The sequence below is a fragment of the Myodes glareolus genome, chromosome 20 (genome assembly GCF_982192425.1).
Source record: "Myodes glareolus chromosome 20, mMyoGla1.1, whole genome shotgun sequence".
Lineage (NCBI taxonomy): Eukaryota > Metazoa > Chordata > Mammalia > Rodentia > Cricetidae > Myodes > Myodes glareolus.
In genome coordinates, this window is record NC_142045.1 from 18,057,168 (window position 1) to 18,070,820 (window position 13,653).

Genomic DNA, 13,653 nt, shown 5'->3' on the forward strand with positions numbered 1-13,653 from the left:
GATGATGGAATATATTCTCATATATTTATTCACCCTGACAGTTTCAGTTCCTCTTAGAGAACATTGACTAATATGATAAGGTAGGGGGGCTGATTAAACAGTTTACTACAAAGACTTAGTACAATTTTTACCTGTAGTCTTATCACAATCAAGAACTGATTTCATGATACAAGAATTGTCCAACTTTCTCCTATTCCACAGGCAGATATATTTTATTGTCTTCTCATCTAAGGGTACAGGAGGGATTCATGGTCCAGATATTCATCAATATATTATTACTTCTTTTTCCTCAGCCCAACAGGTAGAACTGGCTCTTTTGATTCACCTAATATGGTTAACTTATAAATCCTTAAATATTGTTTCTGTTACCACTCTAGTTGGCAGCATGACCTGGGAGAGTGGAGCCTAAAAACGAGGCAGACTCAAGTCCAGTGCAATAGCCAGCTATAGTCAGGGCATCCGACAGTCTATGTTCTGAGGATTAGGCGAAGTCACATGAGCAGAGTTCACTTGAGGTCAAGCTGTGTACAGTCCCAAGGGCAAGGTCACAGGAGCTTAGACTGTCTACAGTCACAGTGACAACTCACACTAGGAAACATCATCCTGAATAAGAACAGGTAAGACGCTACGCTGGGTGATCTAGGAGTCAACCGCTCCTATTTGTTACACCTGGGAGGGGCACGAGAGCACATCCCAAGAACAACCCATGTTGTGGAGGAGCGGGGATTGCAAGATCCCGTCTTGTTTCCTTGGAGTTTTCTCACAAGCTCTCAGACATCGCCTCATGGGACTTCATTCATGGACCATGTTCCTGAGAGTTTCAGACTCTGCTTACATTGCAGGAGCATTTCCAGCCATAGAAACTGCTTTAATTTCATCTTTATAGTCTGTTGCACTCCCATTACTATAGGAACTACAACATCTGGTTAAGGCTGACACACATCCTCTCCTTATTACTCACGCTCATGCACGCTCTAACATTCCTAGTTTCATTGCAGAAGAAAACAAGCAAGCCGGTGGTGCATTAGCCTCCCTATTTGTACTTCTTCAGAACAGGAAGATCAACACCTAATGCGCTAGTGTTTATCTATGTAATGTGCAATGCCACATCCCTCTTAGACAAGTGAGATATAGTGTGCCCGAGTGTCCCATCTGTGATCCCTTACATTGTCATAGTCACATAGCTGGAGTTAATCCCGGAGGTAAATATACTGATGAATTACGGCACATAGATGTCTCTCACTTTGCTCTTCTTCCTCAGGTGCCGTACCTGCGCATTTGCGTTGATATACATTCTAAATTTCACTGGGCTGTACCTCCATCCTCAGAGAATGCTTCTGCAAAATGTTCTTTTCTTATTCAAATTTTTGCTGTTAAGTGTAGTGCCTTCGCCAGCCTGGAAAGGGGCTGGAGACTGAAAAACATACACACAGATGGAGACACAGGGACACAGGTCATCCTTGAAACAAGAATGCCGATTTTATTCTTTATTTCAGGGAAGCTTATATAGGGATCCTTAACTGATAGCCACGCCCCAGCTCTTGGGATTTTTAGCTGTAAATCCACTCCCCTGCCATCAGGAACTCAAAGTCAAGGGTCTGAGGGTCTGCAGTCCCAACAGTTAAGGAAGCGCCTACTTCTATAAAAATGGAAAATTGGCCAGCCTATTATAGTAAAACATTTAAGAAGCACTATAAAGAATGGAATATTAATCATATTATAGACATTCTTTTTGTCTTCAAGGCCAGGGCAAAACTGAAAGAGCACACAGAACATTAAAACATTACATATTAAAAACATAGAAAACGGGGAGCACCAAGGAATATTACTGCACTTTCCTTATTTACTCTTAATTTTTAAACTTTGCCTCCAGGTGATTTACGTTGAAGAGCTCAGAACATTCTGAACTGAACTGCCTTTAGAAAGGCCTTTGTGGTTTAAGCAATTTGAGACTTGGAAGCCCAGTTTTCTGAAGAACTTTGGGAAGGGGTATGAGTCTGTCATTCCAGATGGATCCACTGAAACATTATGGATTTTGCTTTGGCTCCTCTGGCCCTGAACCTTCACGGATAATGGTGGAGGGCAAGGAGACCAAGGGAGTCACCAGAAAGATAGCAAGCCTCTAACTAAAGGACAGGAGTGAGTTTACTTCAGATTACTTATTATTGCTTGCTGTTCTTATCCAGTTAATTTTTAAAACTACCCATTATATGTCTCTATGAAACACATGCTTCTACCATGTGTGGCTTGCCCTTGTGACTGTTTACAGCTTGAGCTCCGGAGAACTTTACCTAGGTGACCTTTCTTAACCCCCAGGGTATAAATTGTCTGGGGTGCTGAATAAAGCAGGCTATTGCAGGAGATTTTTGTCTGCCTCACTTAATAACTCCATTCTCCAAGTCCCACCGCCACCAGAGCAGTGACAAAGGCCAGCTGTGAAAACCCTACAGTTTATTAGTGACCGTTGCCTGCCACTCAAGAGGTCCAAGGACCACAGGCATAATGACATCTTGTATAACAGACATAATTTAAATAAGACATGTAGTTCAGCAGGCCTGTCCCTCTGGTGTTGCATCATGATAAGAATGTATCTTACACTTTAAGAGACAGGATTTTTGCACAGTCAGATTTACTAATACCCTTTGAGGTCCCTGAAGACTGCCATCCTACCGTGTACTCAGCCTGTTTCTTTAAGGTGCTTCTAAGGGAACAATGCGGCAATCAACTTTACTTGCCTAGGATTTCCCCTGTGATCGGCTTTTACAGCCTACGGGAATGCATAGTTAGAATCTTCGATTGTGTGCTCTTCCATGCTCCTGACTGAGAACTCTACATGTACATCAATTGCTGAAATCAGCAAATATGGAAACTGAGAGCAATTTCCTGAAATAGATAGCCACCATGTGGTGGTTTGAATAGGTTATGGCCCCCAGAGACTCATGTGATTGAATGTTTGGCCATAAGGAATGGCACTATTAGGATGTGTGGCCTTGTAGGAGTGGGTGTGGTGTTGTTGGAGGAAGGGTATCACTGTTGAGGTTTTCTAAGTTCAGATCTGGCCAGCGTGGCACAGACTCCTGCTGCCCGTGGATCAAGATATAGAACACTCAACTCCTTCTCCAGTACCATGTCTGCCTGCTTCCTGTTGTGATTCCTGCCATGGCAGTAATGGGCAAAACCTCTGGAGAAAAAAAAAACAAACCTGTAAGCCAGTTTCAATTAAATGTTTTCCCTTATAAGAGTTGCCTTGGTCATGGTGCCTCTTCACAGCAATCAAACCCTAACTAAGATACACCATACATGGATACCTACCATAAACACATTATTTCTGGAAATTGGTTGATAAACAATGATGCTTATACTACTGTTTGCTGTCTGAGTTTGTTAGGGTCAGTTGGAGTTAATGACTTAATTCCCTTGTAAAACTCTGTTGAAGACTTTTATAAAGTATCACATTCATTCCCCAGATAATACTTTTTAAAAAATATTTATTTATTATGTATATCATATTCTGTCTGTGTGTATGCCTACAGGCCAGAAGAGGGCACCAGACCCTATTACAGATGGTTGTGAGCCACCATGTGGTTGCTGGGAATTGAACTCAGGACCTTTGGAAGAGCAGGCATTGCTCTTAACCTCTGAGCCATCTCTCCAGTCCCCAGATAATACTTTCGATGATGCTCAATAAATACATAATAAAGCCCTTTGTGAGGGGAAGACATATATAGATACATAGTCACACAACACACACACACACACACACACACACACACACACGGACAAATTCAGATTCCTACAACAAACGAGACAGGAAACAGAACACACTGGGCACACAATGTAGAGAATTCAAATTTGGATTCACTCTTGATTAAATGCCTCCAAGGGAATATCCTATTATTCTTTTCCTCAATGTGGCACAAGGGCATCATTGATGACTTACAGTTAATTACAAACCCATTTAATCTATGAATAACTATTGAAACAAACCCAGTTATGGCAGTGCCTCTTGCTCAATGGGAAAACATATCAGCAGCATTTAGAGAAATCTAACTACATGCTCTGAAAAATGCTTACTAATGCTTACAAAAACATGGATTTTGCTTTCTTATTTTACTAATTCAGAGATTTTGTTAATAGAGAATCTGTTTGTAACAGTATTTCATCCTTCAAAATTATAGTTAATGCAGTTATAACTATGTTAGCTCCATCCTTTATAAGTTTTTCAATAGCTGGGCATGGTGGCACACACCTTTAATTCCAGCACTTGGGAGGAGACAGAGGCAGGTGGATTTCCATGAGATCGAGGCCAGCTGGGTAACATATTGATCAAGTTCTAGGACAACCAGGGCTACATGTTTTGGTGCCTATCTCAAAAAACAAACAAAATAGACAATAAGTGTTTATATTAAATATCTTTAATTAAAAACATTCTAGCCTGCTCATTTTTAACCAAAAATATACTTTATATTTATAATTACTATATCTTTTAACAAACAAGTGAAGACTCAGAAAGTATCACATAACTGTATCACATAACTTTATCATTGTAAATATACTGTAAAATAGAAGCTATATTTAAAATACATTGATATTATCTATAAATTTGAAGATGTCCTTGTTTGTCCTTGAGTATGAAAGAACTGGGTAAATCCAGACCCCTCTAGCAGGAAGAGAAGAACCAAAAATCTAGGATTAGCTGGTTTAGTGACTCTGTTTCAGGAACTAGTTGAAGATAAAGTTACATTGTGATCTTGAGAATAATCTTGAAAAACAGGGAAATACCCTCTTGTGATTATCACTGGTATTTTCAGAATTTTCAGTGATCACTGGTATTTTCGGAATTTTCTAATGATGCCCTCCCTACACCCTTTGGATTACCGGATTGTGGTTTCTTCCCTTAAATACCCCTTCTCCCAGTTACTCAGGGTCGAACTCCTCCCCTGCGTGGGTTATGAGTTTCAGCCCCAGTGCACTGGTACCTGTCAATAAACCTCGTGTGACTGCAGCAAGGACGGTCTCTCGTGAGTTACTGGTGGGTGGGGGGTCGTGTTATCCCAAGACTTGAGAGTCTCCCTACACTGGAGGTCTTTCAAGTACAACCTTTTTAAGTGTGTGTGTGTGTGTGTGTGTGTGTCTATGTGTGGTGTTCTGTATACATCCATACACACATCTGTTTCATTTGCTTTGCATTTTCAGACAAGGTCACATTATGGGTCTGGGGTCCTTCAGAGATTCACCTGTCTGACCACGAATAAACTGTAGCAGAGGAGCAGCTTCCTTCAAACCCTGGCCCTGGATACTCAGAGAGCCAGGACTGCACTGGAAAGTGCCCTCAGGATGCTGTATTGCATCGCTGCTCCTGGGGTTCATCTTGAGGACGGCTGGGCAATGGTGGCACACACCATTAATTCCAGCACTTGGGAAGCAGAGGCAGGCAGATGTCTGTGAGTCTGAGGCTACTTTGGTCTGCAGGAGTGAGCGCCAGGATAGCCAGGGCTGTTACAAAGAGAAACATTGTCTCAAAAAAACAAAACAAAAAAAAAAAAAAAAAAAAAAAAAAAGGAACTGGTAAGGCTAGTCTGCTGGGGCAGGGATCTGGGGAATGAGGAACTTCTCTGAGTTTCCTTCTGTCAGTATTGTGGTAAACTAAGCCTGTGTTTAGGTTATCAACAAGTCAGCATTAGGGGAAGGAGTAAAGTGTAGGCGGAGGCAGGCCTGGCGGGTGAAACCCAGCTGACCCTGCCCTGGAAGTGGGTCTGCCAGGAAAGCAGGCAGAAATGGGAAATGTCAGAGAAGCTAAAAGAGGCAGACAGGCTTAGACTGAGGGTCCAGAAGATTCCGGACTACCTCTCCTTATCTGAGTCCATTAGGGAGTGGTTGTGTGTGGGAGTGGCTAGGGAGGAAGCTGGGGGGGGGGTGGGCTTTGTGAGCATGGAGAAAGGGTAGATACGGGAACAGAAGAAAGCTTGTGTATAGGAAACTTTGGGATACATTCCTTTGCATTTAATGGGAGTTCCTTTGGAATTTGGAAATTAAACAGAAGGTCTAGGGGCCGCTAGTGAACATGTTTGCTGGGGTTCCTCGGCCAGACTGTATTACAGAGGAACAAGGCATTGTGTCTTAATAGAGCCTTTTAGTTCCAGGGCTGGCAAGCTTTTGAAGAAGCATGTCAAAGGCAAGTCTTTAGGCAGTTTAAATGATTGCTAGTCCACGGCTCTGAGGAGGGGTTGTGAAGGAGATTTTCCCAACAAAAGCCGGAGCAAAAGGAATAGTGTTCTCTTTCCTTGGTACCCCTGCTTGGTCCAACCGTGCCTGGACCCTGCTTTGGGTAGCCTCCAAAAAGCAGACAACTTCATTCAAGTGTCCGTTTCTCAGAGCTGGCAGTTCCCCACCAAGTAACCATGAAATGTTCTGGGACTAACACTCCAGGAAGATTTCCTTAACTGCTTTGTGAAATCCTGCCTGATTCCTTGGCTAGATCTACACTTGCTATAAAAGATTCCCTGCCTGGGGTTCTGCCCTATTAAAGAGGTGTGGGAAATTGACTTGAGGCTGATCTCTTGAACACTGCCTAGGGGGAGACAGCCACCAGCTGACTCCAGTGAACACTCATAAAGCTTGCTTTGACGTGGACGTAATTCAGACCAGTGGGCTTTTTCTTAATATCTGTGGGATTAGCAAAATAGTTGCTGAGAGCTGTTCTGTTACTTTTTCAAAAAAAGAAAATTTAGACTCTTCATAAAAATCAACATGCAATGTCCTTGGTCAAGTGAGTTCTTGAAATAATTTAAGTGAATGTATGTTGGCTATCAAATTTCAGACAAGCCAAACAGGCTGGATAAAAGACACAGCAGAGGCAAATATTTTACAAATGAAGTTACTGGCTTCTCTTGAGAAAGACTGGCCATTAAAAGAATTTCATCAATGACAAGCTAACTGGTTGCAGTAGTGTAAAAGTTTAAACCCCCAGCATAGATGCTCAACAGGAATATCAGACTTAGATACTACAACCAATATACATTGTTCCACTAAGATTTTTCTTGTTCATCATCTCACTCTGTTTGCACCTTTAACACGAACAGAACAAAACATATCCACCCAGGCTTTGAAAACTAAGTTACTTGAAAAGAAAACCTTAGTTCTGCCATATTTTTAGTAAAATATGTGTTAAGAATACCAATGTCTACCATGCATGAAAATTGGAAGTAAGCATGTGATTTAAAATCAACAGAAACATTTCCTAGTTTGGAAGCCCAGCTTAGCAGCTGCTTCTGGGGCAGCTTTCTCCCCTAGGAAAATCCCTGGACGGGAGGAATGGTGTTTTCTGTCTGGAATTCGCTGCACAGTCCTCAGGGACCATGAGTCTTTCTGAAGGAGATCTGTTCTTAAAGACAGGGACACTTGGGCTGGAGGGATGACTCAGTCGTTAGGAGTGTCCCCTCCCTGAGGATGTGAGCTTGGCTCCCGGCACTGTCAGATGGCTCACAACTGCCTGTAACTCCAACTCAGGGACTCGGAGTCTCTGGTCTCTGGGGATACTTGCACACACACACACACACACACACACACACACACACACACTTGCATAATTAAAAGCAATAGCATAAAATGAGCTGGGGATCTTTTCAGTGGCTCAATGGTTAAGAACACTTGCTGCTCTTCTAGATGACCTAGGTTTGATTCCCGTGATGTACGTGGCCACTCACAACTGTCTGTAACTCCATTTCCAGGGTATCCCATGTCCCTTTCCTGTCTCTAGCAGTCAACGGGCACCCACTTGGAGCACATGTACACATGCAGGCCAAACACCCATATACAAAAAATAAAAACAATCTTTAAACACTCACAAGTAAATAGACCAAATACCTTGATTTTTCTCTCACAGACGTGCAATTTCCAGCTCACTTGTCCTTGACGTGTTGATTTGCCAAAAGGATACCAGGCGTCTGGTATGTCCACCAGAAATGCAACTAATTTTATATATATCACTGTGGTAAAATGAGCAAGTACTGAAGGAAGGCCAGAGGAAGCAAAGTACAGAATCTGTGATTGATGCTGGTGTCCAAAATGGCAAAATACGACAACGTGCGTGTGAGTGCTTGTGTTAACAGCGGTCTTTGCCCCGCATCTAAAAGCTGGCAAAGGGTTTTACTGTAACTAAGCAGCCTCATTTTGTTTTTGAGGTAAATTAACTAAGAAGACTCTATAAAAGGTTCAGGGGAGCTCAAGCGCTTTTAGAGCATGAAGCCCCTTGTCCTCGGAACCGAGGTCAATGAAGAACACTTGGAATCAGTTTGGAAAGCCCCATCCTGGTCTCTTTTAGATATTTCCATTGAATATGAGTCAGAATTGGAAACTCCTTTGAGCTTGAGGCCAGGACAAACGGCCCTGACCTTGGCAACTGTGACACACTTAGTTTGCAGATGGTGGCTTCTACACAAGCCCACAGCTTAGAGGGCAGGTTAGGAATGGAGGTGAGTCCACGGCACTAGCCCAGCAGGGCTGTTTCTACCAGGGGCGAGGCTTTTCTCTCATTTACACGACATCATCATACGACCTCAGTTTGGCTCACCCTCCTATCATCCCTCAACATTTTGATTTTCTAAATATATTTTTTTGGAACCCTTTTTTTAACTTTCCTAGGGTTCTTGCCTTACTTGCTTGCCACAATGACAATGTTAGTACCTGAACTTTAAACCATGAACTAAGGCTTTGTGAGGCCAACTGGTGGGTCCAGTTTCTCCTGACAGGAGCAGAATTTTCTGAAATTCACAGGTCTTTAGCCTCTTGAACTGGAGTCTTATACTTTATCCCACTGCTGAGTGTCTCAAAAATAGCAACTTAACTGATCCAAGCCTAGGATGCTCTGGGACTTCTCCAGCCTCATAAGGAGCTACTGGGTTTTGTCTTCACAACCAAGCTTTCTGCTGGGCTAACTTTGCTCCTCCTTCCTTGCTCCTGCATCGAAACAGAACCACCACCCCCTGCTTTAACACTTGTTAGAATACATTGGTAACTTCAAAGATATTTATACAATGGAAACTGGGCATCTGAGCCATGTTTTAAAGGCTGAAAAATCATCCCTTTGGATGCCAATCACTCAACATCTCTCTCCTCTTTCTTTCCCCCCTTTCTATCTCTTTTTCCTCTTTCTCTTCTTCTCTATCTCTTCCCTCTCTATCAACACACTAAAACTTTGTTTCTAATAATTTTTGTTAGTGTATATTCACTGTAGTTATGGATTTAATAAAGACATAATACTTTATCTCCAATACCACCCACGATGCTCTTTCCTCTCCCACTGTTTCGCTTATTACTCTCATGTCATCTGTGCATAATTTTATTTATCTATAAAAATTCTAGGACTTGCAAATGAGAAAAAAAACCTGTTATTTGTCTTTCAGAGTCTGACTTGTTGAGTTAATAAGATCTCCAGTTGGTTGAATCCATTCTTTCTTTCCTTTCCTTTCCTTTTCTTTCTTTCTTTTTTTTTTAAAGAAACAACATAACTTTGATCTTCATTGTGGTATGCATGCACTACATTTTCTTTATCTGTTCATCTGATGAAGGAGACTTAGGCCAATTCCATAACTTGCTTACTTGTGAACAGCTGTTCAAAAAACATAGATATGCAAATATTTCTGTGATATGGTGATGCAGAGTCCCTTGGGTATATACTTAGAAGTGATATTCCCAAGATAACTCTATTTTTATTTTTACTAAGAATCTTCATGATGATTTTCATAGTGTCAGCGCTAATTCACATTTCCACCATTAGTGAGTAATCATTATTCTTTCCTGATAGCCTCACCATCCTTTGATCTTTTTCTTTTCTTCTTTTTTTAATGATCCACAGCTTTTACTTCAGTATTAACCCATTACCCCAACCCATGCATTGTGCTTCACATAATTTTATTCTAACACTACAAGAAACATAATTTTAGCTTTAAAGCAAGCAATTTCAATCTAAGTCCTTAGTAAGAATATTTTATTTGGGTGTTACTTGTTTACGTCATCATTTTTGTGTTTAATCTTTTAAAAATAAGTTTATACGTGTATACTGTATTTATGTCATTTCCACCTTTCCCCATATCCAGCTCCTCCCGTGTCCCCCAGCTCCCTCTCTAATTCATGACCTCTTCCTTAATTATTGTTTTACATACACACACACATACACACACATACATACACATGCGCACACACCACTGAACCTATTTAGTGATGTGATTTGCTATAAGATAGGGTCTTCTATCGATGGCAGGGGAGCCACATCTATGAAATCTCAAAAATAATGCCATTCGAACAAGACCTACTCCATGATAACATTAGTTGACATGCTGGCACACATGAAGGAAATCTCAAAAGGCTCCTAGACAGGCAAAGAATGACTGCTGGGAGACGAACCCACCTTCTCCAGGGACAAGCCCCTTGGTTGATTATCAGCCCTAAACGTAAGAGCAACATTAAATGGGCTCATCAGGCTGTTTGTTTTCCTAAGGATGGCTATTCTGACTAGAGTGAGATGGAATTTTCTATTTTATTTCGGTTATTTTCTTTCAAAGTTTTAATTTACATTTCCCTGATGGCTCAAGATGTTGGATATTTTCTCATCTGTTTATTGGATATTTATACTTTATCTTTTGAAAATTATCTGGTGATCGCATTAGCCCATCTACTAGTTGAATTCTTTCATTTTAGAGTTCTTAGTTTTTTGAGATTTTTATGTTTTCTGGTATATGGTTATCCTCTGTGTATATAGCCAAATGTGTAAATAGCCAATATTTTCTCTCACTCTCTAGCTGTTGTTCCTCTCTTGTTTTCATTGTTTGGCAGTAGTTCTGGAATTTGATGCAGTCCCATTTTCAAGCTTTGGTTTTGCTTCCTGGGTAAGTGTCGCCCTTTGGAGAAAGTCTTTGCTGTCTACATTCTGAAGCGTTTTCCCCTAATAGGATCTCACAGGAAGACGTTTGCTCTATTTTGCATAGACTTTGGCACAGGGTGAGAGATGGGGATCTAGTCTCATTCGTGTCCATACAGATACCCATTATTTTCAGCACCACTTGTTGAAGAGGTTATGTCTTCTCCAATGCACAGAGTTTTTTGTTTACATCGTTGTCAAGAAATTAGGAGGCTGCAGCAGGCTATTTCTGAGTCCTCTGTTTTATTCCATGGATGTACATGTATGCTGCTGTGTCAATACCATGCACGCTATTTGTGTTTCTTTGGCTCTGTAGTATATAAATTGAAACCAGGCATTGTGATTTTAGCTCAGAACTGCTTAGGATATACAAAGTCTTTGGTCTTTGTGATTCCATGTGAATTTTATGATTGTGTTTTTCTATTTCTGGGACAACTGTCATTGGAATTTTGATTCGCTGACTAGTAATATGGTTTTTGGAACCATACAGAGCCATTTTCAGAATATTAGTGCGTAGAGGGCAAAATGTTCTTGTGCATACAGATAAGCACTGGGGAAGCCAGGAATGTGAAACACACAGACATTTTTCAAAGGAAGGCAATGTTTAACCTGTTCCTTCTGGAGTCTGGGAATGAATGTACAACCTGGTGATCCTTTGCCACCTGTTGAGCCAGGTTCCACCCATATCCCCGTTGGATATTATATTTGTTTATCCCAAACTTTCCCCCCTTAGAACCTTGAGCATTACTCCTAGGCCATAATAGCCATTCTTTTGAGAGAAGTCATTTGAACTTCAGAGCAGCCTAAGTGACGTCTGTGTTATCTTAGAGCCAGGCCCAATCCTGACTCCCACAGGGATTGTATTTACCTAAATTATTCTCCCTAGACCTTACCTTGAGCATTGTTCTTAAGTCAACTAAAAAAACCCATCTAATGGATGAGCCATTTGTAATTTGTTTCTTTTTCTTTCTTTCTTTCTTTCATTTTTTTTTTTTGAGCCATATGTAATTTGCAAGAGCTTCAGTCTGAACATGCCTTAAGCTTTGTTGTTCTCGTGGGGTTAAGTTGTTATCAGAAAACTTTTTCCAGAATTGTGCAACTAAATACAAGTAAAATAAACAAAGTGGTGGTCAGAGTCTTGATGTCTTGACCCAGAACCGTTACCTCAATTGGGCTGAACGGAGTTTCGTTCTTCTCTCACGCGGACCCTCCACATTAACGCAGACAATCCACAGTTATGGCAGATACTTCCACCTTTAATGCAGGCTTCAGTTTCTCTCTTCAGTGCTTTTTAATTTCCTTATAGATGCATTCATTTCTTTATATTTACTCAAAGGTATGCCTTTTTAAAAATTAATTTTTTAAGTATTTTGCAAGCATGTATGTTCGTGTGCCACGTGTGTCCCTGCTGTGCACAGAGGCCAGGAAAGGGTGTCATAGTCTGTGAGGTTGGAATTCAGGTAATTGTGAGCCTTCACGCGGGTGCTGGGAACTGAGCCTGTGTTCATAACCACTGAGCCATTTCTCCAGATTCTGATATTTCTTTTTCAAAAGCTATTATGATTTCTTTCTTTAGCATAATTATTACGGGTATATAGGAAAGTAACTGATTTTTAAGTATTGATTTTGTGTCCTGCCACTTTGCTGGGTGATTATCTAGTTCTAAAAGTCTTTAGTGGAGTCTAAGGGTCTCCCAGGCAAAGAGTCAACTCATAAATAAATTTGACTTTTTCTTTTGTTATTTTTGCCCTTTTGTTTTTTTATTTCTTATTGTTCTAATAATACTTGATGAAGGAAATTATGTATGAGACAAGATGCTCTTGTTTCATCCCTGATTTTAACAGAACTACTTTGAATTTTTCCACTTTTAGCATAATGTTTACTATATGTCTGTCATATGCAATCTTTGTTGTGGAATGAATAATAAAAATCCAGAGACAGATATTGGGGTCCAACCTGAAGATCAGAAAAGCAAAGCAGCCAGCCACTGGTCTTACCTCTATCTCAGACTGAAATGGGTAAGACCCTGTTTTCACGAGTCTTGAAGATGCCACACCTTACAATCCACACACCACACTGAGTTTCTGTCTCTTCCCCCTTATATTTCTCTCTCCACCCAGCCCTATCACTCCTGTCTCCACCTCCCTAGTGCTGGGATTAAAGGTGTGTAATCCCAGGTGCCTGGGATCACCTTTGTGTGAGCTCTGTTTCTTTTTTAGACAGATTTTATCTGTGTAACTCGGGGTGGCCTTGAACTAACAGGGACCATCTGCCTCTGTCTCTGGAGTTTTGGGATTAAAAGTGCTTGACACTACTGCCTGGCCTGTATGGCAGACTATTATGACTGCTTTACCCTATGATCTTCAGGCAAGCTTTATGTATTAAAACACAAATAATATACCACTATACTTTGCTATGTTTGGGTATTTCCATCTTTTACTCTCTTTTTGGGCCATGAATGAATGTTGAGCTCTGTCAAAGGCTTTGTCTGCATCAATTGATAAAATCATGTAGCAATTTCTATTCATGATGCATTGCATTTACTGATTTTTCTATTTTTGTGGCATTCTTGAACCCAAGGAATAAAGACAACTTAATCATGGTGAGTGATCTTTCCTAAAAAGATTTATTGATAATAGATTTCTTCTCATACAATATACTCTAATTACAACTTTCTCCCCCATGACTCCTCCCAGTTCCTCCTTCACTCCCCTTCCATCTGAATCTACTTCCTT